The sequence below is a fragment of the Battus philenor genome, unplaced genomic scaffold (assembly GCF_028537555.1).
Source record: "Battus philenor isolate CCGP_79_NKW_IND1 unplaced genomic scaffold, ilBatPhil1.0.hap1 SCAF_18, whole genome shotgun sequence".
NCBI classification, from domain to species: Eukaryota; Metazoa; Arthropoda; class Insecta; order Lepidoptera; family Papilionidae; genus Battus; species Battus philenor.
The window spans coordinates 618,357-641,646 of NW_027181680.1; the positions used below are offsets into that span (position 1 = coordinate 618,357).

The following is a 23,290-nucleotide window of genomic DNA, read 5'->3' on the forward strand; positions in this document are numbered from 1 at the left end:
TGCTCCGTCTCCTTACTCTCACGGTTTTGAAGAAATCAAGTGTTGCTATTTGCAAAAATTTTTGGCCCACCCTATATTATTTATTGTGCACGCAGAAAATATATAAATAGATGCATAATAGTAAAGAAAAATGTACCCGGCTATAAATATTGCACATCGACGTTTGGAAAGAGACAATCGGCTAATTTCGGCTTTGTAGAGCACTATCTCTGTCCCACACTACCTATGTAACGTTTTGTCGGTCGTTGTATTTCGTGCGACAGATATATATAACATATATACATAATTTAATGTTTGTATGTCCTTTATATAAACGTAAACTATGCATTTTATCATGTGATGATCTTTAGCAAAGTTATTGTGTTTGAGCCTACGAAGGTTTCTAAGTTATTTTATTTAGTTAATAAAATGAATATTTTAAATTTAAATTGAAAATTTCTTTACTGTGGTTCCTTTGAAGTTATTTTAGTTAGTGGGATCGCGTGATTTATAAATTATGTATCAGGAATTGTCTTTTCAGTCTATTAACTGCAAATAATAGGCTTTCAATAAAAATATCTCTGGGGGATGTATCATAATCGCCACGCTTGGCAGGCAGGTTGAAGTCGCAGTGTGGTATTATGGTACGCAGAGGATGTTCCTGTCCATCATCTGGAAACTCGTCAGCGGCAATCCTAGATAATTATTGCATAAAGTGTTAATAACACAACATTGTATCACGAATCAAACCCGCTACATACTATCGCAAGTACCATTACTGGTCATTTATACTTTAGTTATATTAACCTTAAAAAAATATCACTCGAATAGTTTCACGACCTATTATAACAATCTATTCTCTGTTGTATAATAAAGTGTATATCTAGTATACCGACTGACTGGGTCAATGAACGAACATGTTGTCCTCACAAATTAATTTTAAGTGTGAATTATAATATTGTATCCAGGGAATCGAATTCACGACCTATATCGCAAGTCTCATTTTACCTGCAGACAACCACTGCTTATATCATGTATGGAATTTGTTTACGAAAATTCAAAATTCTCCACTAATTAAACGGTTTTATTTAGTTCGACCCGTACGGAATTTATTTGGATCAAAATTAGAAATTGAAATTTAAGCACCTTCCCGTTGTCAGATTGATCTGAAATTTGGTACACACACTTTTAATTTAGATGACAATACAATATAATAAAATCAATAACATTATAAATCTGAGATGGCCGCCGATACAAAATGGCGGATTACGTATTTTTCCTTAACTCCCTCAATATGGGTATCGAATGAAAGGGCTACACTAGTAAAACACGATGATTATATCAAAATTTAAAATTCAAGATGGACGCCGTTCCAATATGGCGGACTAGGTACATATTTTTCCACAACCACCACAATATGGGTATCAAGAAACCGTTTAACTTAAAAGTTTTTTAAATGTATTTATTTGTTTATTTGTCTGTGGAAAGTACACAATCATTCATTATTGTTTTATTCAACTATATTTTACAATGACCGCTATCGTGTAAACTATCGTGTACATCATGAAAATGATTATCAGAATTAGAAGTAAAAAGTATCCAATTTGTTTCAAAAAAATAGAATCATATTGAACTTTTCCTCCCTTAACGGCATGCTTCCATTTATATCTACAAGCGTTTCTAATGCTCTCTAATCTAAAAAAAATCCACAACAAACTCAGACATCTTTGTTTTGTGGTGACTTTTACAACAGCCTTAGTATTATATGAGATTTGGACACTTAATTAAAAAAAAGGTTTATAGAAATAAATGACTGTACATAATATAGTTTTAATAAATTGTTCAGCTCGGCTCGGAGAAATGAAGAGATCAGCATAAGAACCAAGATCACTGACATAGCTCGAAGAACTGCTCCTCTGATCTTGCAAGGGGAAAAGCTTCGAGTGGCTAACACCAGCCTATAGACGCGGCATGGGCGGCGCCCCACTAGTTGTACTTACAACAAAATTATGTTTCCAGGAAGTCGTAGGATGTTTGACCCGTCAACGTGGCTATATTTGAGGGCGGCCTATGTGTTTATTGGCTGTAAATATAGATATTTATCCCTTACTAAACTTAACAACTATGTCAGAAAAGAACCAATATTTAGCCACTTCCGCACATGCAGTAGTCGTGCAACAAAGTGCACCGCCCGCCAGCCCGCTGATAAATGCATATGCGGCAAACAATGCGAATCACGCAACTGCCACCGTCAAATCACTCAACATGTGTTTCACCCCTCCACGGGGCATCTTCAGGAGTTATGTTACACCGATTAGTGCCAAACAGCTTACTTTCAAAAGCTCACTCTGTGGCTATATATTGTTCCTTTTCTTACTTAGGATGGACTTCCGCAAGGTAACGCCTGATTCCATTAAATATATTTGATGTATACATTAACAACTATGTTCAATACTCCATGAATATCTGTGTGAAAACCCTGGTGCATTGGATATGGTTCATAGGATACTATAAAGAAATATTGTCCATCTCTACCAAGTGTGAGAGCCCTTGACTGGACCGGAAATGAATGGTTATATTTCCGGCGACTCATGCACCGCGCGTAACAACGACATACGTTCCACAACGGATGTACACTCCCGGGAGCTCGAAGTGTTCCTCATGTCAATCTCAGGTCACATTCTAATTCAATATATCTTTATATAAGTACGCATTTACACGCACGTAATGGTCAATTATTAAACGGTTTTATTTAGCTCGACCCGTACGGAATTTATTTGGATCAAAATTAGAAATTGAAATTTAAGCACCTTCCCGTTGTCAGTTTGATCTGAAATTTGGTACACACATTTAATTTAGATGACAATACAATATAATAAAATCGATAACATTATAAATCTAAGATGGCCGCCGATACAAAATGGCGGATTACGTATTTTTCCTTAACCCCCTCAATATGGGTATCAAATGAAAGGGCTAGACTAGTAAAACACGATGATTATGTCAAAATTTAAAATTCAAGATGGACGCCGTTCCAATATGGCGGACTAGGTACATATTTTTCCACAACCACCACAATATGGGTATCAAAAAACCGTTTAACTTAAAAGTTTTTTAAATGTATTTATTTTAACATTACTGTAGTCAGCTAACACCGGCTACGTACTTGAACTCTAATCTAGTCAAAACCTCGATGTAATTTTTAAAATAAATTAATAAAAAGTTTTTTATTATAATACCAACCCTGCGAATATGACAACAAATCAAGTTTCAATCATTTTAATCAACTAAAAACATTTGAATGATATAGTTCTTTTATTACAGCGTACAGACGCTCGCTGCAAGGTAAAGGCTTTCAACAAACATTGCCACAATGATCAGTCTCGATCTTCTAGCATTCACCCTCGTCTATTGACTATCGCCACTCGTGAACCTTTTGTCTACAACCGCCATCAGTTGCAGCGATGTGACCCACTTAATACCACTCCAGACAAGCAATTCTATGTTTTGCACTAATCGGTGTAACATAACTCCTGAAGATGCCCCGTGGAGGGGTGAAACACGTGTTTAGTAGTTTGGCGGTGACGGTTGTGTGATTCGCATTGTTTGCCGCATACTCATTTATCAGCGGGCTGGCGGGCGGTGCACTTTGTTGCACGACTACCACTGCATGTGTGGAAGTGGCTAAATATTGGTCCTTTTCTTACTTAGGATGGAATTCCGCATGGTAACGCCTGATTCCATTAAATAAAAAAATTAGCAATTCTTTCACTTACGTCCATGACCTTGGTACTTCTGCAGACCTCCTCATTCATGTTTCTATTTCGTAGTGAAACACCACACAGCCCTCTCCATTGCTCTTTGAGAGACCATGCCACGTGTCGAATCTTTTTTTTTAATATTTAGTTAAATACACTTTATAATTATATATTTAAAAGCACACTCACATAACAGACATATTTACGAAATATATTACATTTTAATGTATTTTATCGTCATCGTCATTTCTGCCAATAAATGCCTCTGCATGGCATAACCCTCCCCCAAAGATATCTATCAAAAGAAATGCCATAATCGCCACACTTGGCAGGCGGGTTGGCAATTCCAATATTGTATTAATCTGGAAATTTATTTGTGTGCAATGGCAATCTTATATAAATAATATACAAAGTGTGAGTTATGTAAGAATGTTTTTCGGACATCGAACCCGCGAACTATGATCGCAAGAATTAGTTCTCTACCACTATACTACCACTGCTCATATATATCGGATTTTTTTCAGGACCTATTATGACAATCTATTCTTTGTTGTACAATAAAGTTAGTATCCTCACTAGCTGGGTCAACGATCCAACAATATGTTTGTACCAATTAACGTTCTCCGTCAACATTTGACATGAGCAGATATAAAAAAGGTTTAATTAATATCACAACGTTCCAACAGTGCCTTTGTTTGATAATCTAGACGCAATACGATCTAGGAAGTAAGTTGTTCACCATATAGGGCGATGAACCATATGCGAACTCGCGGAATCCTTCCAACGATTGTACAGTGTTTACCATTTACGATATCGTGTCCGCATAAAACGATATAAATGGGCATAAATAGCGATAAACGCCACATATTTGTTGATGAGTGCTACGACAAGTGTAAGAGAATAAACAATATTAAATGAAGGCAATTAAAGTGGACACATCTGGTTTATGTTGCGTTATAATGTTCCATTTGGTGGAACATAGGCCTACTTTTAAAAGGTACGGAATATTGTCCACTATTGGACTAGTAGGATTTAATAGGAACCTCGTATAGGAATATAGCCCACAAAAAACGTGTATAGCTGATATACTTAACTATTCCCTTCAAAGAAAGCGAAGCTTGGCAAGTCGCTTGGCGAAGTTCGCTGATAACAGGTGGACACAAGAGTTATAAAATGAACAGGACCATGAGGTATCAGGGCAAGAGGCAGACCTAATGCCAGATGGACTGACGAGATCATGGCAACTGCAAGTCACGGGTGGCTTGAAGTTGCCAAAGATAGAGAAAAATGGTAAGCTTTGGAGGAAGCTTTTACCCTGAGGAGGTCCATACAAAATTAAAACAAAATCATCAAACTACTATTTAAAATTACTAATTTTTAAGTCATTTGTATAGAATGAAATGAAGATTTTTTATTATATTACTAACGATCTTTTTTATATTTTCAGCAGATAGACGCCAAGGCAAATGCCTCCGCCATATTATACAATATTATTTTTAATAATTATATGGTAACATATTATTTAAATATAATATGTTACCATATAATTAGTAAAAATAATAAATAATTATAAAATAAAAATTTTAATTATAAATACATTAATTACATTAATATGAATGCATGATTGTTGTACGCAAAATGTTTGGAGAGAAACGGATGGCTGGAGTATTAGCATATTATAGTATTTCAATAGGTCAGGTCGGTGTGTTTAAGATGATCGTGCGCGATGTTTCAATGTCATTATGCGACTTCAGGTTACCAATTTTTCGAGATACTGAAGTGATCTTAGTCCATTCGTGAATCTCATTTCTGGTTCAATCTCTCTCCTTTGCACTTTTAGTGCCGTCCACATAGGAAGCCTGCTGATCTATAGTCTACATATCAGAAGCTATATCATGCTTAGATATATACAGCAAACTTACAGCTACCATCCACGGCACACCAGCAGGGGCACCTGCAAGCAAAACACATCGTGTCATGAAAAATTCATCAGAGACCGTTAATAGCGTTTTATCTCCGCCGATGCGCCGGATGCCGCTTGTCACGCGAGCCGCGTACGTTTAGCAAAGCGATACGCAACCGATACGTTACAATCGATCTGCAAGTGCCGGGCCAATGGCGTAAGTCAGGTGTTCTCAACTTTCGGCCCGGATTTTTTTTTATATTATATTTACTAGAAAAAAAATGTATAGCAAATAAAAAAAAGTTCATCTATCTTATATAATCTTACCATATAAATTATTTAATAATTTAATTTTAAAAATGTGAGATTAATAGTGATTTTTATAAATAACAATAATTCGTCGTCGTTTCAACCAATAGACGTCCACTGAAAGGTATTTGCCTCAATCTAAGATATAGATATCTTAGATTGAGAGTATATGCTAATCAGTTTGTGTATATTTAATCTGTGTCTATGTATTTAATACAGTTTCTACATTATTTATTTCCTATTCTATTGTACAAAGGACAGTCGATTATGATATACGTCACAGTTGCACGTTGTGCTGTTCTAACATTTAAAGTTATGTAAATACTCAGAAAATCCAGTGTCCAGTGAGTTCAAAGATCACAGTGTCACCTTAGGATTTATAAAATTCTTAAGTTCTCCTATGTTACATATATAATTTTAATATCAAAGCGAAAAGGTTAAATACGTATCGAGGCCATTTTCGAATTGCCTACCTTGATAATCCAATTGCCCCCTTATAATACATGGGCCCTATGATGGAAAACACTGATCTACACTTTTCACTCTAAAACTTTTTTTTAAAATTTAAATACAAAAGAATACGTCAAATGTTAAAGCAAAACATGGAGAATTAGAAACCTATTGATACATGATTTTAGGCTGTCACTCGACATATAGCTATATATAATTTTATTTTATTTTCGGTAAGCTATGAAAAGGTTGAGAACCCCTGTCGCGTGGACCTTGAAGATGCTTACTTGTTTCTTTAACGGCTATCTTTGCATCGTGTTTGCTATGCGGCTGTGGGTGAAGGAAATTGTGACGTAAACTGACATATTTGCGAATTGTTTAACTTTGTTTAACCAATCGACGTGACTCGTGTAGGAAAATAGATTTAGACGAAACGTTTTATATTTAATTTAAAGTGTTTTATATTTAATTTAACATGTTTATACATGATTCTAGAACTTTCAGAGGATTCATTCAAGTATTTAATGGAATCAGGCGTTACCTTGCGGAAGTCCATCCTAAGTAAGAAAAGGACCAATATTTAGCCACTTCCGCATATGCAGTGGTAGTCGTGCAACAAAGTGCACCGCCCGCCAGCCCGCTCATAAATGCGCATGCGGCAAACACCACTACCGCCAAATTACTAAACACGTGTTTCACCCCTCCACGGGGCATCTTCAGGAGTTATGTTACACCGATTAGTGCCAAACAGAGTGAGATTCATTCAAAATTCCTTTTTATTTCGATATAAACCTAAAAGTACTTTAAAAGAGCTGGTAATAGCTGTGAAAAATAATACGTCGACCAAAACTTAAAATACCGCGTGTCATGTGTTTTTAAAGAAAAATGATATTAAATCTTATACGAATAATAGTGACAGAAATATGATTAATACAAGAAATAAAAATAAATATGTACCATCTAAATCTTGACTTCAATATAATAAAGTTCCACGAGATATCTTTGACGATCCGTTTCTTAGTTTTAAACATAAAAACAATAGCATTCAAGAGTATTTAGTTGATCGAAATATGTGAAACATGGTTTGTTGACCCATAAAAATAGTCAAATTTCATTTAAAAGAGCAATTCTTGAGTTTCTGGTCGGCCCTTCTCAACAGGTCAGCATTCTGATCTATTGGTAACTTACTAGTTATACAGTTTTCCCAACTTGGGGCCCACGCCCAACCAGGAGGCAATTTGATTATTGAATTCGAAGGTGGACTCGACACGAGTTTAACTCTTTTGCTTATATTTATATACATATATATATATATATATATATATATATATATATATGTTCCACAGGGCAAGAAGGAATTTTAGAAAGGCTAAGTTGGGACATGGCAAATAAGATTAAAAAAAACCGACTTACACTCTAAAAATAACTGACGTTTCAAAAGCGCATATAAATATCTACTTGAATAAAGGTACTTTTTAATTTGAACACGAAGCAGTTAGTTATAAATGTAAAATCCTTAAATAAATGAATATATAGCTCAGATGGGACCAAACTCTTTGACACTCAGAGCTTTTTTAATTTGTAATTTTATACGAGCCGCAATAAAATAAATATTCAATATGCAAAAGGGTATTAAAAATTACACTAATAATATTTATTGACATTATAATTATTATTTATAAAAAATAGATACCTTTATTTTACTTCTATTGATAATTATTTGTTTTAAACGCTGATCAGTTAATATTGATCAAGCCATGTTTTAAAGAACCGTATGCAGCTCGGAAACAAGTCGCCCCTTCCTTTGGTACAGCTTATTTAGCAAAAAGTTTTAAGGCTTTTTTACACCCATTTACAACACCTTGACTTAACCCTTAAATGCTGTCACCAAATGGCAATATCTCTTCTCAAAACAATCCTCATATAAGGGTTAATACAAAGACAGTTGTATCTATTGTATTTTTGTCGACGTGTTTTAAACACACTTGTTATTACATCAATTATAATATGATAATGAAATTTATCGACAATGCATTTATGGGACAACGTGATAACTCGGAAATATATCACATTAATAACTGACAGTACAAAATCTAGGAACAGATAATATATATTTTTTTTAAATTCTTACTTTGTTATCATTGTGATATCATTGATTTTATATATGATGTTCTGTATATTAATTGAATTCAAATGAGCTTTGAGCCCTTTTTAAACGGTTTTATTTAGTTCTACCCGTACGGAATTTATTTGTTTGGGTCAAAATTAGAAATTGAAATTTAAGAACCTCCCCGTTGTCAGATTGATCTGAAATTTGGTACACACATTTAATTTAGATGACAATACAATATAATAAAATCAATAACATTATAAATCTAAGATGGCTGCCGATACAAAATGGCGGATTACATATTTTTTCCTTAACCCCCTCAATATGGGTATCAAATGAAAGGGCTACACTAGTAAAACACGATGATTATGTCAAAATTTATAATTCAAGATGGACGCCGTTCCAATATGGCGGACTAGGAACATATTTTTCCACAACCACCACAATATGGGTATCGAAAAAATGTTTAGAAAAATGTTTAAAACTTAAAAGTTTTTTAATTGTATTTTTATTTTACATCAAATTATTACTAATCATTCTGTATATTATATACATGGTAAGGCACCTTTCTGTTGTTCTAGATATAATGTAATAAAAGTGTGTATGTTGATATTGAAGGTTCTTATTGTGGGATATCTTTGCGGCGCCATAGATGGCGCGTGCCCTCGGTGGCGGTATGCGGAAACCCATAACCGGCAACAAACACTCTTCCTCCCCGCAAACAATGCTGGGATTTTAATGCTTTTTATAATCTAATCGCATTGTTTAGCTGTTGGAAGCAGTTGAAATTTATGCTTGTATGTTACGACTGCAATTTCACTGTGTTTTTTAACATTATTTATATAATCTTCTGTCATTTATATACGCGAGAGTGTTTAGTTTTAGCAGGAACATTAGAAAAAAAAAATATAACGTCGTGTGGTAAATATTACATTTGCAGCAGTTTTATTAATTATAAAGAGAAATTGCATGTAAATTCAAGTGTCCTTCTATGGACTATCCTTATATATATATATATATATATATATATGTATATATATATATATGTATATATATATATATATATATACACCTGTTTACCATTAGAGAGGCGTAGAGATGGTGTGAATGAATGTGACGTTCAAATAGAAGATATTCTATTTTCTTCTTTTCTCTTTTATATTATATACGAAATGTGCGTAAAACACAAATTTAAAGACGCTGGATCTAATTAGGAAGCTTATGTCCCGTATTGGACATTTTACCGCATCAATATTGATATATACACATATATAATTGAGAATAAATTCATAGTAAACCGTATGCGGTGAAGATAGCAACCGATATAGCTCAACGGATTGGTTACTTAAAGTGGCAATAGGCAGATATTATAGTATATCCCCTAATAGATATATTTAGGGGAGGCCTATACCATGCAATAGGAGTCAATAAGTTGACGAAGATAACTTAATATTAATACTTAAAACAAATATAAACTAATTACTGGTAATGAATAATTGAAAAAGAAAATGCGTTGTAAAAATATTCATCGCGTTTAATTCTATTATCTCCCTAAACTTGGCATTGTGAGGCCAAAAGACGCGATATGCAAAGGCGCCGCGGCCTTCACGACGCGGCGGCGTAAGGAGGTCGGCAGACAAATACATCAAGGAGAGTAAATTTCCGCTATTGTGGCCCTAATCGTGTTCTCATGATTGTTCGCCACGGACCATATGTAACTATTCAAAATAGTTCGTTAGTTTTAAGAATCATTTTTTGTCTCATTATGTCCGTCAGTCATTCAAAATTTAACTAGTGTAGCTGTTAAAGTTGAAATATATTTATAGTAACTATGTTCGTATCTAGGTAAACATTGCAGAACGCTACGCTACAAAATCCAACAGATTGTGCTAATTATTAATAAATTAATTTAGGTGGTCGCTCAACGGAGTGGTTTGAGCTGATAGATCACTGCACTTAGCGATCCCTTGGCCTAAATCTCTTAATAGTAACTAAGTTTAGAAAATCCTGGAATTATTAGTTCGGTCCGCTATGTATTACATTCCACCCGATTCGGAGACTACTAAGACCTAAGATTATATAGGTGGATGCTCAACAGATTGGTTTGAAGTGACAAATCACTGCACTAAGCGGATACTTGGCCTAAATCTCTCTTTAGTAACTAAGCTTGGAAAATTCAGAAATTATTAGTTCGGTCCGCTATGTGATATATTCCACCGGATTGAGAGAATGTTAGGACATTAGGTTGTTTAGGTGGACGCTCAACGCAATGGTTTGTGCTTACAGAACACTGCACTAAGCAGTTCCTTGGCTTAAAACTTTCATGGTATTCCTACTAGAAATGTTCCATATGTAAGTCATGTCATAGATATTTAATCTTGAAGAAGAGCGGTCACTACGAAGTCCAGATTTGACACCTCATGATTTTTACAGGAACATCTCATGAGTCTTTTGTAATTGTCCAAAAACTCTCTTTGAATTAAATCAATGCGTTCAAAAAGAAATGACACCGTCCCAAAAACTTGCAGATGTGTTTTTTTAAAATCCCTCAGTGTCTTCTTCAGTATAAGGTATACAATATAATTTTAAAAAATCAATTACATTTCATATTTTGTAATTTTTTAAAACCGTGTATTTTTATTATCAAAAAGGTTCCTTTATAGATTCCAAAAATGACTCTTTTAAACTGTAACTTTTATAAACAGAGATACGTATATAATTAATTATGAATAGATCCTATATTATAGAAATTATAAATTCTAGTTAAGGCTTTTAAATGAACCGAGGAATTTTTCCATCAAGAAACTTATATATGCGTAAAAATAATTGCAAGTGCACCGACCACCACATACCATCAACTGACCGTCACGAACTGCAGCGACGAGGTCAAGCGACCACCTCGACTAAGTCACGTATTGTTATATCTTATATAAGCTAATAATATGTGATTCGTGATAAATTTTATTTATGAGCTTCGACTCTTGATATATCTTTCAAACTTATTAGTATCTTGATAGTTAGTTTGTATTATATTTTAATTTAATAAGAAATAGGTTGCATGACAGTTAATCTAATATATAAAATTCTCGTGTCACGGTGTTCGAACTTGAACTCCTCTGAAACGGCTTGACTGATTTTTACCAAATTTAATATGCGTATTCAGTAGGTCTAAGAATCGGCTACTATCTGTTTTCTATACCCCAAGTGATAAAGGTTGTTCACACTTAAAAATTTTTTTTTAGTTTTTAACGAAATTTTTTGTTTTTCTTTTTTTATGATACAGCATATAAGAATACATACAACCATAAATTTTCACCCCTCTACGATCAACCCTTATTTTTTATTTGTAAATTAAAATATCAATTTTTTTTGCAAAACAACGTTTGCGGGATCAGCTAATAGAACCATACAATACTTCTTGCATCAGTGTATATGATTTTTAATATACAGTAGACCGCTGTAGACCACTGGTAGCATATCCTTTTAGAAATCTATGAAAGAGGCTCGAATCTAGTACCTTTTACGCTTAAAATGATCATCCGTTAGTCAAACAACCTTGCAGCGTTCATGAAGGATCGTCGAAGCACAAGCAGTTCTGATAAAAAGAGGTCTCCGCTGCTCGTACATAAATAAAGCCTCAACCAAGAGTATGTGTAGAAAGCAAGACAACGAGGAAGTTCTTCCCGGATGCCGAGACAGCCTATCTTGTACTGTGTACAGAGGAGCTGGTCACGTATTTGACCCAAATCTTCAAAGAGCACGGGGGATTCTCGGAGGCCTATATAGATTCAAGCTCAAAGGAAATCCCTCATGCATCTGTGACCAAGCGGTGGACCAAGCCGTGGTACGCGCAATCCTGTGCCGTGTATTGAAAATCATGTGAAATGGAAATGGAGAAGGGCATTGCTTTCGGCAGAATCGCTTTCCTTTTGGGTGAGTAAGATAGCAGTCACACTTTCTTTCGGTTTTGTTAAAAATTAGAAAGAAGACGTATTAAAAAATTAGAATTGTAAATGTAAACTTTTAAAGAAAAAAAAATCAAATGAGAATTGTGAAATAAGATGTAAAGAAGGAAACGTGAATGAAAGAAGATAGAATGCCAGATATTGATACGAACGGAAGAATAAAAAAAAATTCCAAAAATTGATAGGTAAATGAGAAGTTCCCAAAATCATTACGAAATTTGATCGAATTAAATGAATCACTCAGTTGATTATTCGAATAATTACCCTTGACAATCAGGAAGTGAATGACAATTGAAGCGACCAAGAGGAACCTTTTATTTTTGCTATCGGCGTAGAGAGTTCTTGAAGGTCGATACGACCTTACCTTGACAAGTATAAGTGATAAGTTATTTCTTCATTCTAAATTAACAGAAACAAGAGTATAAGTTATCACAAAAATGAACCCAACTGTGTTTAACTCATATCAGATCAGATCCTTTACCGCTTACCTAGTCATGTTACTTAAAGAATGTTTTTACAGGAGAGAAAGATACTCATTACAAGACATAGGTTTATCCCCTTGCGTTGCTCGTATCTATTAATATGAGATTCTGTTTAAGGCGTGAAGGTTAGAACAGTGTCCCATGCGTACCATAATACCACACTGATATCGCTAAACCTCCTGCGAAGCTGTAATAGTGATATATAGATATATATATGTTTAGAATAAGCCAATGCCTTGCAGACTCTATGAACATATAAATGCATATATATGAAGTACTTTAAAAATGGAATGTGGAAGCATATTAAAGTGTTAGTAACATTATGTTATGATAATTTATATATATATATATATATATATATATATATATATATATATATCTTCCGTTTTCCCTTTATCATTTTTCGGGACAGGAACATTGATTATACTAAGCTTTTCAGTATAATTTTTATTTTTCTTCTTTCATCCATCACATTTTTTGACATTCTATTTTCATCCTTCCACCATATTTTCTTTTATTCTTATTGCTTTTATGAACACACCTTCTATCCATCACCTTTTGCCTTTTTTTTCATCTTTTCTTTCATCTCTTTTTTTATCTCCTTTTATAATTCTCATTTGATTTATTTAAAATTCTATATTTTTGACTGTCTTCTTTCTATATTGCAGCATAATTTTTTTATTGTTTGTGACTTCCTTTGTTATTATTTTTATATATTGAAAGAAATTGTCGAGGTATGTTTGGTCCCTCATGATGTTGGCGATTTTGCCACTGACTATATTGACTCTCAATTCTATTTCCAGATCTATTCTCATGCTGACAAGTCATCAAATTTATACGTATACATGTTACATCATAAGAAAAGAGGTGGTTTTACTTAACAGTTGATATAGGCTCTTATCTTGGTTTGATAAAGGCATGATAATCAAAAATGCGGTTGACGACCTTTCTGCATAACAGGATAACGTTGCCTTTTGAGACGCTACCTTAATGTCTATCTTACAGTACTGATTTTACTAACTCCTTCGCATTACAATTCATTCTTAATTCAAAAATCTTTGAAATTAGCAGGATCTTTGATCAACTTGTAGGTTCCAATGCAGTCGCTGGAGTAGTCGTAATCATCTCAATAATTATACATTATTATATATATTACATAATATTTTATTACCTACAGATTTAGTATGTAAGAAAAGGACCAATATTTATTTAGCAACTTCCGCACATGCAGTGGTAGTCGTGTAACAAAGTGCACCGCCCGCCAGTCCGTTGATAAATGGGTATGCGGCAAACAATGCGAATTACACAACTGGCTAAATATTGGTCCTTTTCTCACTTAGGATGGACTTCCGCAAGGTAACGCCTGATTCTATTAAATAGATTTAGTATGGTCAGAACTTAGGCCGGTAGTATTCCAATAGAAGAAATTAATTAAAGTATGATTTTTCAAAATAATCACTTTATTTATTAAAATTCTTACCGAAGCAGCTGTTACAGTTTAACTTTTATTTGAAGTGACAAACGAAGTACGTTCAAAGAAAAAGATGAATAATCTTATTGATCATCAACTATGTTTAAATACATTTTGTTTTTACTCTGCTTCGTAAGGTATTATAGTTATTGTGAAGAAGCAGGAAGAAAACAACCACACATATAAAAACGCGTCAAACATGCAGTTTCAACAGTCAGTATGTTTTGTAATACACACACACACACACGCATATATACACATATATATATATATACTACCGTCCAAAAGTTTGGAAGCAGATCTGTTATTGACCAAAACGAAACAACACGTGCTATAGGCGGTAAAAGTTTGTAACACATGTTATCTTTGCAGCTTTTTACTATTGTTTACATATTAACAAAGAGATCATCTGCTAGCGTTAAACATGTTTCACTTATTTCTTAGATTTTAACAGAGAGATCTACCAATATTTCTGCAGTGATATGTCCAATGCCGGACACAGGCTTCCTAATTAGATCTAGCGTATATTTATGCACTTGTATATTTGGCGTGTTTTTTTTCTTTCATTTATTTTCTCCTTTTCTCTTTTATGATATTTGCATGTCACGCCTTTATTAATATCTCTGCACCTCTCAAATGGTAAACAGGTAGGAAATACCTCCAGGATATTCGTAGATGTATTTTATATAAGTGTATAAATAAATAGTAAATAATGTAAACACTATCTTAGTTTAATGATGGAGTCATACGCATTTCCTTTCAAAACACATTTCGTTGTTTATACAAATATTTATGCGAAGTTTTTGTTCGGTTTAGTAAACTTTTGAGTGTAATGAGTGAACTTATAACGAATTCAGGTCGCAGTCGCCCGGGAACGCTTCCAAGTACGAACAATGTAGTCCTAACTATCTCAGTGCGTGAACATATTCAACGCATTGCTCTACTATTGTGAAATATTTAAATAAAGCTTGCAATGTATATTCAAGACGTTTTGGTATTTTGAATGGAATGTGTCATCATATGACATTAACATTCAAGGATGTATTTACATTCCGTAATTTATTTATGTCGAAGGCTAACATATGTAAGTAATTAAATATATTTATCATACTAATAAATATTCACTTAAATTAAACCTAGATTTCTTTTCTTATACTCACATAAGTTGCCTAGATCATCGGAGAGTATGAAATTGATTTTGCCTGTTCATTCTACTATGTTTATGGAGAAATCTTTCACTTGCCGCTGTCAGGAGTCAGTATGGAAAGAATTACCAGATGCAATTAAATGTGCTAAATCGCTGTCTGCGTTTAAAAGATGGTAAATGAGCACTCCCTTCGCCTCTAAAAGAGGGTATTGTGTAGCATTTGTTATTTATTCGTATTTATATAATACCTTTTCCACGCTGCCCGCTGATGCGCGCGCGGCAAACAATGCGAAACACAACTACCACCATTAATCTAGTCTATACGTGTTTCACCCCTTCACAGGGCATCCTCAGGAGTAATGTTAAACCGATTAGTTAGTCTCGGTGTTTGGCGGTGCACTATATTGCACGACTACTGCTGCATAGCGGAAGTAGCCTATATATTAGTCCCTTTCTTACTTAGGATGGACCTCCGCTAGGTAACGCCTGAATCTATTAGATATTTATGAAAGTGACCATAAAAACTGTCAGGGTTTGTTGTGGGTTTTTCTTAGTTCAGTATGCATTAAGAACCAGTATCTTCTTAAGTAAGAAAAAGACCAATATTTAGCCACCTCCGCACATGCAATGGTAGTCGTGCCACAAAGTGCACCGCCCGCCAGGCCACTGATAAATGCGTATGCGGCAAACAATGCGAATTACACAACTGCCACCGTCGAATCACTCAACACGTGTTTCACCCCTCCACGGGGCGTCTTCAGAAGTTATGTTACACCGATTAGTGCCAAACACAGAGATCGTCTCTCTTCTCTCTCTGTGTTTGGCACGACTACAACTGCATATGCGGAAGTGGCTAAATATTGGTCCTTTTCTTACTTAGGATGGACTTCCGCAAGGTAACGCCTGATTCCAATTAAAATTCAAATAGTTGAAGTTCAATATGAAGATATCAGATGGGCGAATAGAATGTCGCGTGAATTAGCACACAATCAAACGTCGGACCAAATTCAATTTGACAGACGTACATTGAATTGTGTTAGTCACATTCACCACAAACTATCGCGCCTTTTGTCGCATTAGGAACAGTAGCAACAGAACCTAATTGTTATGTCGTACTGGCTTTGTTATTTTAATTGCGAACACTGGGGTTGATTTCAATGAGTGTGGGTTAGTTTTTGAATATTGAATTAGATGAGATTGAGTAATGTAACTGCATTGGTTTGTTATGACATCTTTTAGAATTTGAAATAATAATTATCTAAATTGTTTTCAAATGAGAAATTTAATGTAGAGAATATATTTTTCTAAATATCTTTTCCCGGGAAGTATGATATACTAGATTAGATTTATAGTGTTTCTCTTGTATCTTAATATATCACGATTACAATGAACTTTTAGATAGGAAATTTATATAATCTAGTTTTATAAAAATGCCTTCAGGCGCCAGGTCTTTTGACATTCCTGTGGGGTGCGTTCAGAAACGTGTCTGTCAAACGAGCGTTCCGAAATGTCGTTCTGAAACATACGAATCGCTATACATGATATCAATAATGGAAACTTAAACAAATGCACTTGAATTGAAAATGTTTGATTATGCAATGTATATGCTTTTACAATAGTTACTCAGATAACGTCCAACAAGTCAAAGCTTATATATATATAATATATATATATATATATATATATATATATAATTGTGTACATGTGAACTATCCTGTAAGAGATTATAACGCTTATAATTGTACATCAGGTGCTTATGTTTTAGAGTCTTTAGTGAGTTTAAACAATTTACAAGACATTTAAATAAAGAAAGGAGAAATTTTACCTTTCAATCTATTGACAGATATATGCCAGAGTATAATAGACAGACGTATGACCCGTATAGTATTTATCTTTAAATCGATATATACTTCTTAATTACGCGTTTCGTCTTTATGTTTACACAAGTGGCGCATCTGCGCTCAACGCAGACGTCCAACGAGACAACGACTCCGTTGTACGACAAAGTGCCCCGTCAATCTAGTTCCCTGTCACTTCCTGTTGATTTACACTTAGCGTATTCAATTATTACTTGTCATTGTTTTGTTACATTAACAAAAAGACTTTAACGAGAGCGTTTTGATTGTCACAACCATCATGTACAGTTGATGAAAAAGTTTTAATAGGTAAAACATTATTGAACTACCAATTATAAAATTAAAAACGCATATGTAAATTGAATAGGTTTGTTACTCAATAAGCGAATATTTCTACCTCTTTTTCAGTTGTTGGACGCTCAATGCCATGCATAGGCCTCCCCCAAAGATATCTAATTGTGTCATAGGTTCACCATGTGGGGGGGGGGGGGCTGCCGACGCCGTATCTATCCTCATGATCGCTTCTCTAGAACCTTTCTTTAAAATTCATCGTGAAAATTATTAACCGATGCATGAGACAGAGTTTGAGAAATTATGAAATATGTGTATATTATCCCTCTGTGCATTATGATGAAGATCTAGAACAGTGATTCCCAAAGTGGTCTATATCGACCCCTAGGGGTCTATGACAACCTGCGAGGGGTCTAAGTCAGCAAAAAAAAATTTGGGGGTCCATGAAATGAAAATGAAGGTCCACGGTAGTGGATCTCAACACATACACTGATGGTACCTATTTACTTACATCATCCTATCTTATAATATCAAAACATTTACATTATTTATAAAAGTACCTTCGAAGTAAAAAAATCATTATATATGTTTATAAAATTGTGTTAAAATAGTAGTTACAAAATTGACGCCAAATATTAATAATTTATTATTAAAGCATCAGGTTCATCCTTCTCACTAAAAATATTGACTTATTACTTATGTTGTTTTATTTATAGTCTATTTTATGTTTATTTAATGTTACGTATATTTTACATAACAGATACAAAATTTTATTTTGAGTAGTTTTAATTTAAATTCAATTAATAAATGTAAAAATTAAAATGTGTTTTTACTTTAAGTTTTTAACACTAAACTTCACTACAGTTAGAAATTTACAGGAATTCAATATCAGGTAAGTAGGGGGTCTACCCAACACGGAAAAACATGGCAAGGGGTCTACGACAAAAAAAAGTTTGGGGAACTCCGATCTAGAATAAAATTACCAAAAGCGTACTCAAATAATAGACGAAATAGTTGTATTGTATAATGTTCGGAGGTCAGAAAGGGGTCTTGGAAATGAAAATCGCACAGTCTAACAATTAATATAATATTTATTTAAAAAAAATTATACTTTGCCTCAAATCTTAACTGAAACTTATTAAAGACTGAAGTATGACTTATCTATAATGCTGTTACGAACGTACTGCCTTTACTTAAGGGTGGACAACTACTTATGGTCGCGTATGGTATACATATACATTTTTAATTTTTTTTAAATTTAATAAATAGTACTATTTCAATCAAATTAATTTTGGAACAATATATTGATGGAAACAAGCCGATAAAATAAAGTGTATTTTAAAAATACTTCACGGGCCGCAATTTGCCTACGGGCCGCATGTTACTTATCCCTGATTGAGATCATTGTCCAATAGTGGACGTCTTATATCAAATGATGTTGATAAAATAAAATAAGTATATTATCTGTCATATTTAATGGAATCAGGCGTTACCTTGCGGAAGTCCATCTTAAGTAAGAAAAGGACCAATATTTAGCCACTTTATATGCAGTGGTAGTCGTGCAACAAAGTGCACCGCCCGCCAGCCTGCTGATAAATGCGTATGCGACAAACAATGCGAATTACACAACTGCCACCGTTAAATCACTCAACACGTATTTCACCCCTCTACAGAGCACCCTCAGGAGTAATGTTACACCGATTAGTGCCAAACACAGAGTCATCAATGTTTAATAAAAATTTTGTTCACCGCCTTAATAAATGATTTTACTTTCTTATTGTCAACGGATGTAAACGCAGATGTAATTGTAGGCTATGAGATGAGAGAAGGGCCAGCGGTGAGGGCGTGACATGCTTCTGACTGAAGGGTTCACGGATCATTCGGTTTGTAATGCGTTCTGTGCACACTGACCTCAGATAGTCATAGGGCTGTCAAATTGACAAATGTTAATTTTTAAATGAAATTAATTTATAAGATTTTTATTATTAGAATCTATTTTTAACAGACATTAGCGTCCGTGCCTTTGTTTTTACAATTACATTTAATATTTCTTTATATTCATGAAATGTTTGCTGACGGTTTTGCATGTTACAGTGTCTAATAAGTACTCTTAAATTAAATCGTTATTAACCAAATTAAAATCAACTTATGATTTTTTTTCAATAGTCGTCTGACTACCTTGCGCGTGGACATCCAGAGCTGCCGTTGCCGGTCCGTGGTCTTTTGATGAAAAATTTTTTTGCTCACGTTATTATGTTTTACAGTGTTTACTCAGTTCCTTAAAGTTTTACTTGATTATATATTAGTTGGTACATTATTATATTTCGTTAAATGCCTTGACTACGTGCCGGGCCACCTCATCAAAAGATTCTGCTGTAAATTTTTTCTTAAGAAGGTCCAGTAAGTTGCACGGTATATTAAGGTTTTCACATAAGGTCGCGTGGTTACGTCTTTTGGATTTGAATCGGGAACAGTGTCTGAGTAAGTGATGAAAGGTCTAAACTGTAGAGTCGTCACATGGGCAAGTCTCATTATCGATTATTTTAAAACGGTGCAGGTACTGCTTGCAGTACCCATGCCCGCATAGTAGTTGTGTGAGATGGAAAGATGTTTTGTTGAGTTTTCGCAGTTTTTTTATTTCGGAGAGTTTTGAAAGGAGTCGTTCTATGATAATGTTGGGTTTCGACATAAAACAAGCACATTTAGTTAATTATTTAATGTTAAGAAATCAAATATGTTACACTTGTAAAATGTCCGTTGATGGTAGATGCAAAAAACGATCGTCTTTTGTTAGAAGCTGGTGAAAGACGCCGTGCGTTCCGATACACGCACTCAAGTCCAAATAAAAAGTGTTACGTTCGGATACAATATCGAACAGATAATATTTATGGTAGGATATACCATAAACGTCACGCTTATCAGGCGAATTGGCGATCGCAGTGTGGTATTGTACGTAGCTGATGTCCATTCTCTAGAAATATGTTCGTGAGCAGTGGAATTGTTGATGCACAAAGTGTAAATTATATAACAATGAATCAGGCATCGAACCTGAGATCTACAATCGCAAGTCAATGGCGGATCCTAATGATGATATATTATAAATGATATAAATAATCTATTAAATTAAAAGTATCAATTGACAACCCTACGTAGTTCAAGCGGCGTGACGGTCAAGTGTGCGAGTTTCCTGTACACGTCTCGCTTCAGTACATCCAGCCCGCGCTATCAAAATTAATGCCGCAATGTAATTCAATATTATCGATTGATACGGTTGACGACATTTGTGCTACCGAATTTGACCGGTCGAGAAATCACATTAGCTTTGATTATTACGCTATGTATATCGTCGATACACTGAATAACTATACGCTGGTTATATAACAAATCTTTGACTACATAATGCAGTGAAAGTATTTATAAGGACTTAATTGTACCTGGAAGCACACGAGCAAAACTAAGAAGAAAATTATCACATGTCAAAGAGGTCTAGAACGTTCCCTGTCTACTATCAGGTAGTAAGAAAAGGACTAATATATAGCTACTTCCGCTATGCAGCAGTAGCCGTGCAATAAATTGCACCGCCCGCCAGCCCGCTGATAAATGCGCATGCGGCAAACAATTCGAAACACAACTACCACCGTTAAATCACTCAACACGAGTTTCACCCCTCCACGGGGCATCCTCAGGAGTAATGTTACACCGATTAGTGCCAAACACAGAGTGCTATCATAGTGAGTATCAGGGAGGCGATGGTGTGACTTCTCACCATGTCTTCCAGTTCCATTTTGCGCTCGAATCGCTAGTGAATACAGCTTGTTATTGCTTGCACTAAGGTCTGGTAATGCTGAAGCCTTTAGGGTCTAAAGCGGAGACTATGAAATGATAAAGGCAGCGTGTGACGTCAACCGGATTTATTAGGTAAAGGGCAAAGGATGTCCTATGACATGGAATTATCAACTGATTTATTATTTGCGGTTTTAAAATCGTTAAAAAATAAACACGTATTTATTTAAAGGTTATTAAAGAAAGTATGCCATTTGAATTCTCACAGTATCTCCGAATATAAAGGTCATAATATTACTCCATCGGAGTCCGAATTTACGCGAGTGTGTGGTCACTTGAGTTTTTCAAACTTTTCGAACGTTAATTATTATTAAATCGCTCATCGAAAGGCACTCGAAGTTGTAGTGGCCACTTCAGACACGGCCACTCGCAGTGTTGATGGCGAAAGTTGATAAATATGTTCGGTTAATACAACCTTGAGTTCTTCGGTTGTGGCTTCGAGCCCTTGTTAACACATATCTGTCTATATAATTATGCGTAAAAGCCACGGACGGTCTGACCGTTTCGTGATATTTTAATTTTCGACGAGGAACGAGGAAAGTTCTTCTAGAGTACGAGTATAAAGAAATAAACAACGGCGAAGGAAATAAAAAAAATAATTCATGTCGATAAATTCACTCGCTTTTTCGTTTTGAATATCGTCAAATGTTCCACAATTAAAGACACAAAGTTTACTCAGATTGAAGAGATGCAAATCCTAACGGCAGTAAGTATATGGTTCAGCGAATTTGGCCAGTTAATATAGTGGTCAGGCCAAATAGCTCCAAAAAGATGGCCGCCTGGACCATAAAAAATCTGGAGTGAAAAACACGAGCGAGGACATTCCCCCGTAAAGCGGAAAGACGATCTAGTTAAGGAAGAGGCACGATGCAGGCTACTTCCAACAGGTTGTATTGGAAATCTATGGAGGACTATGCCCAGCAGTGGGCATCTTTTGGCTGAAATGATAATGATGATTATTCTTAACTTTAGCACATAGCAACACATCTATAGATTTATTTTTTTATTTATATAAAAGATATAACCTTTCTAGAGTACTACAGAGAGGTCATATGAATGTCCATAAAAAGGAACGGGAGGCAAAAAAACAAAAATGTATAAGTCTAGTCAAAATAAATACTTAAATCTGTGAAAAATGTAAAACGAAATAGGACAGTAAAAATTAAGTTATAAAGAAACGTAAATGTAAAAGTAAAGCATAGAAAGAAATGGAAATAAAATAAAACAGAATAAAATATAAATCTGTAGTATTCTGGTGGGAAGGCGTTGAAAGGATTTGGAAAAATTGAAAAGAATAAAAATTTTTGAAGAATAAATTTGATGAATAAAGGTCAGTAAGAAGGAAAAAGATGAGAACGCAAATAATATACTTTGCGGCAGAGGTGCGGATATTGAAAATATATTTGTTTTACAAAAGAGAGTCATCCGAGCTATTTACGGCTTGGGGCAGCGAATATCTTTGAGAAATCGGTTCAAAGAGGTCAATATTCTTACAGTGGCCTCACAATATATTGAAAGTAATTTGTATGTTTACAATAATCATAATAAATTTGGAAAAATAAGGAACGTCCATAGTGTATTTACATGTCACTGTGAAAAACTGTCTGTACCAAAGTTTCGACTGCAAAAAGTCTCTAATTCATTTGTAATAAATTAAATCAGATTTTTTAATAAAATGCATAAGGCTTTTTATTCAATAAACGAATATTTAAATGATAAGAATCCT

At 34.5% G+C, this 23,290-nt stretch overlaps 1 protein-coding gene across 1 annotated transcript in view; it reads right to left on the reverse strand.

Moving 5' to 3' along the window:
* form3 (formin 3) overlaps positions 1–23,290 on the reverse strand; it is a 141,162-nt gene that overhangs the window by 55,787 nt on the left and 62,085 nt on the right. Inside the window, exon 3 of the mRNA XM_068763516.1 lies at positions 5,660–5,691. The gene's annotated coding sequence lies outside the window, so the exon portion shown is untranslated. The remainder of the gene's footprint in view (positions 1–5,659; positions 5,692–23,290) is intronic.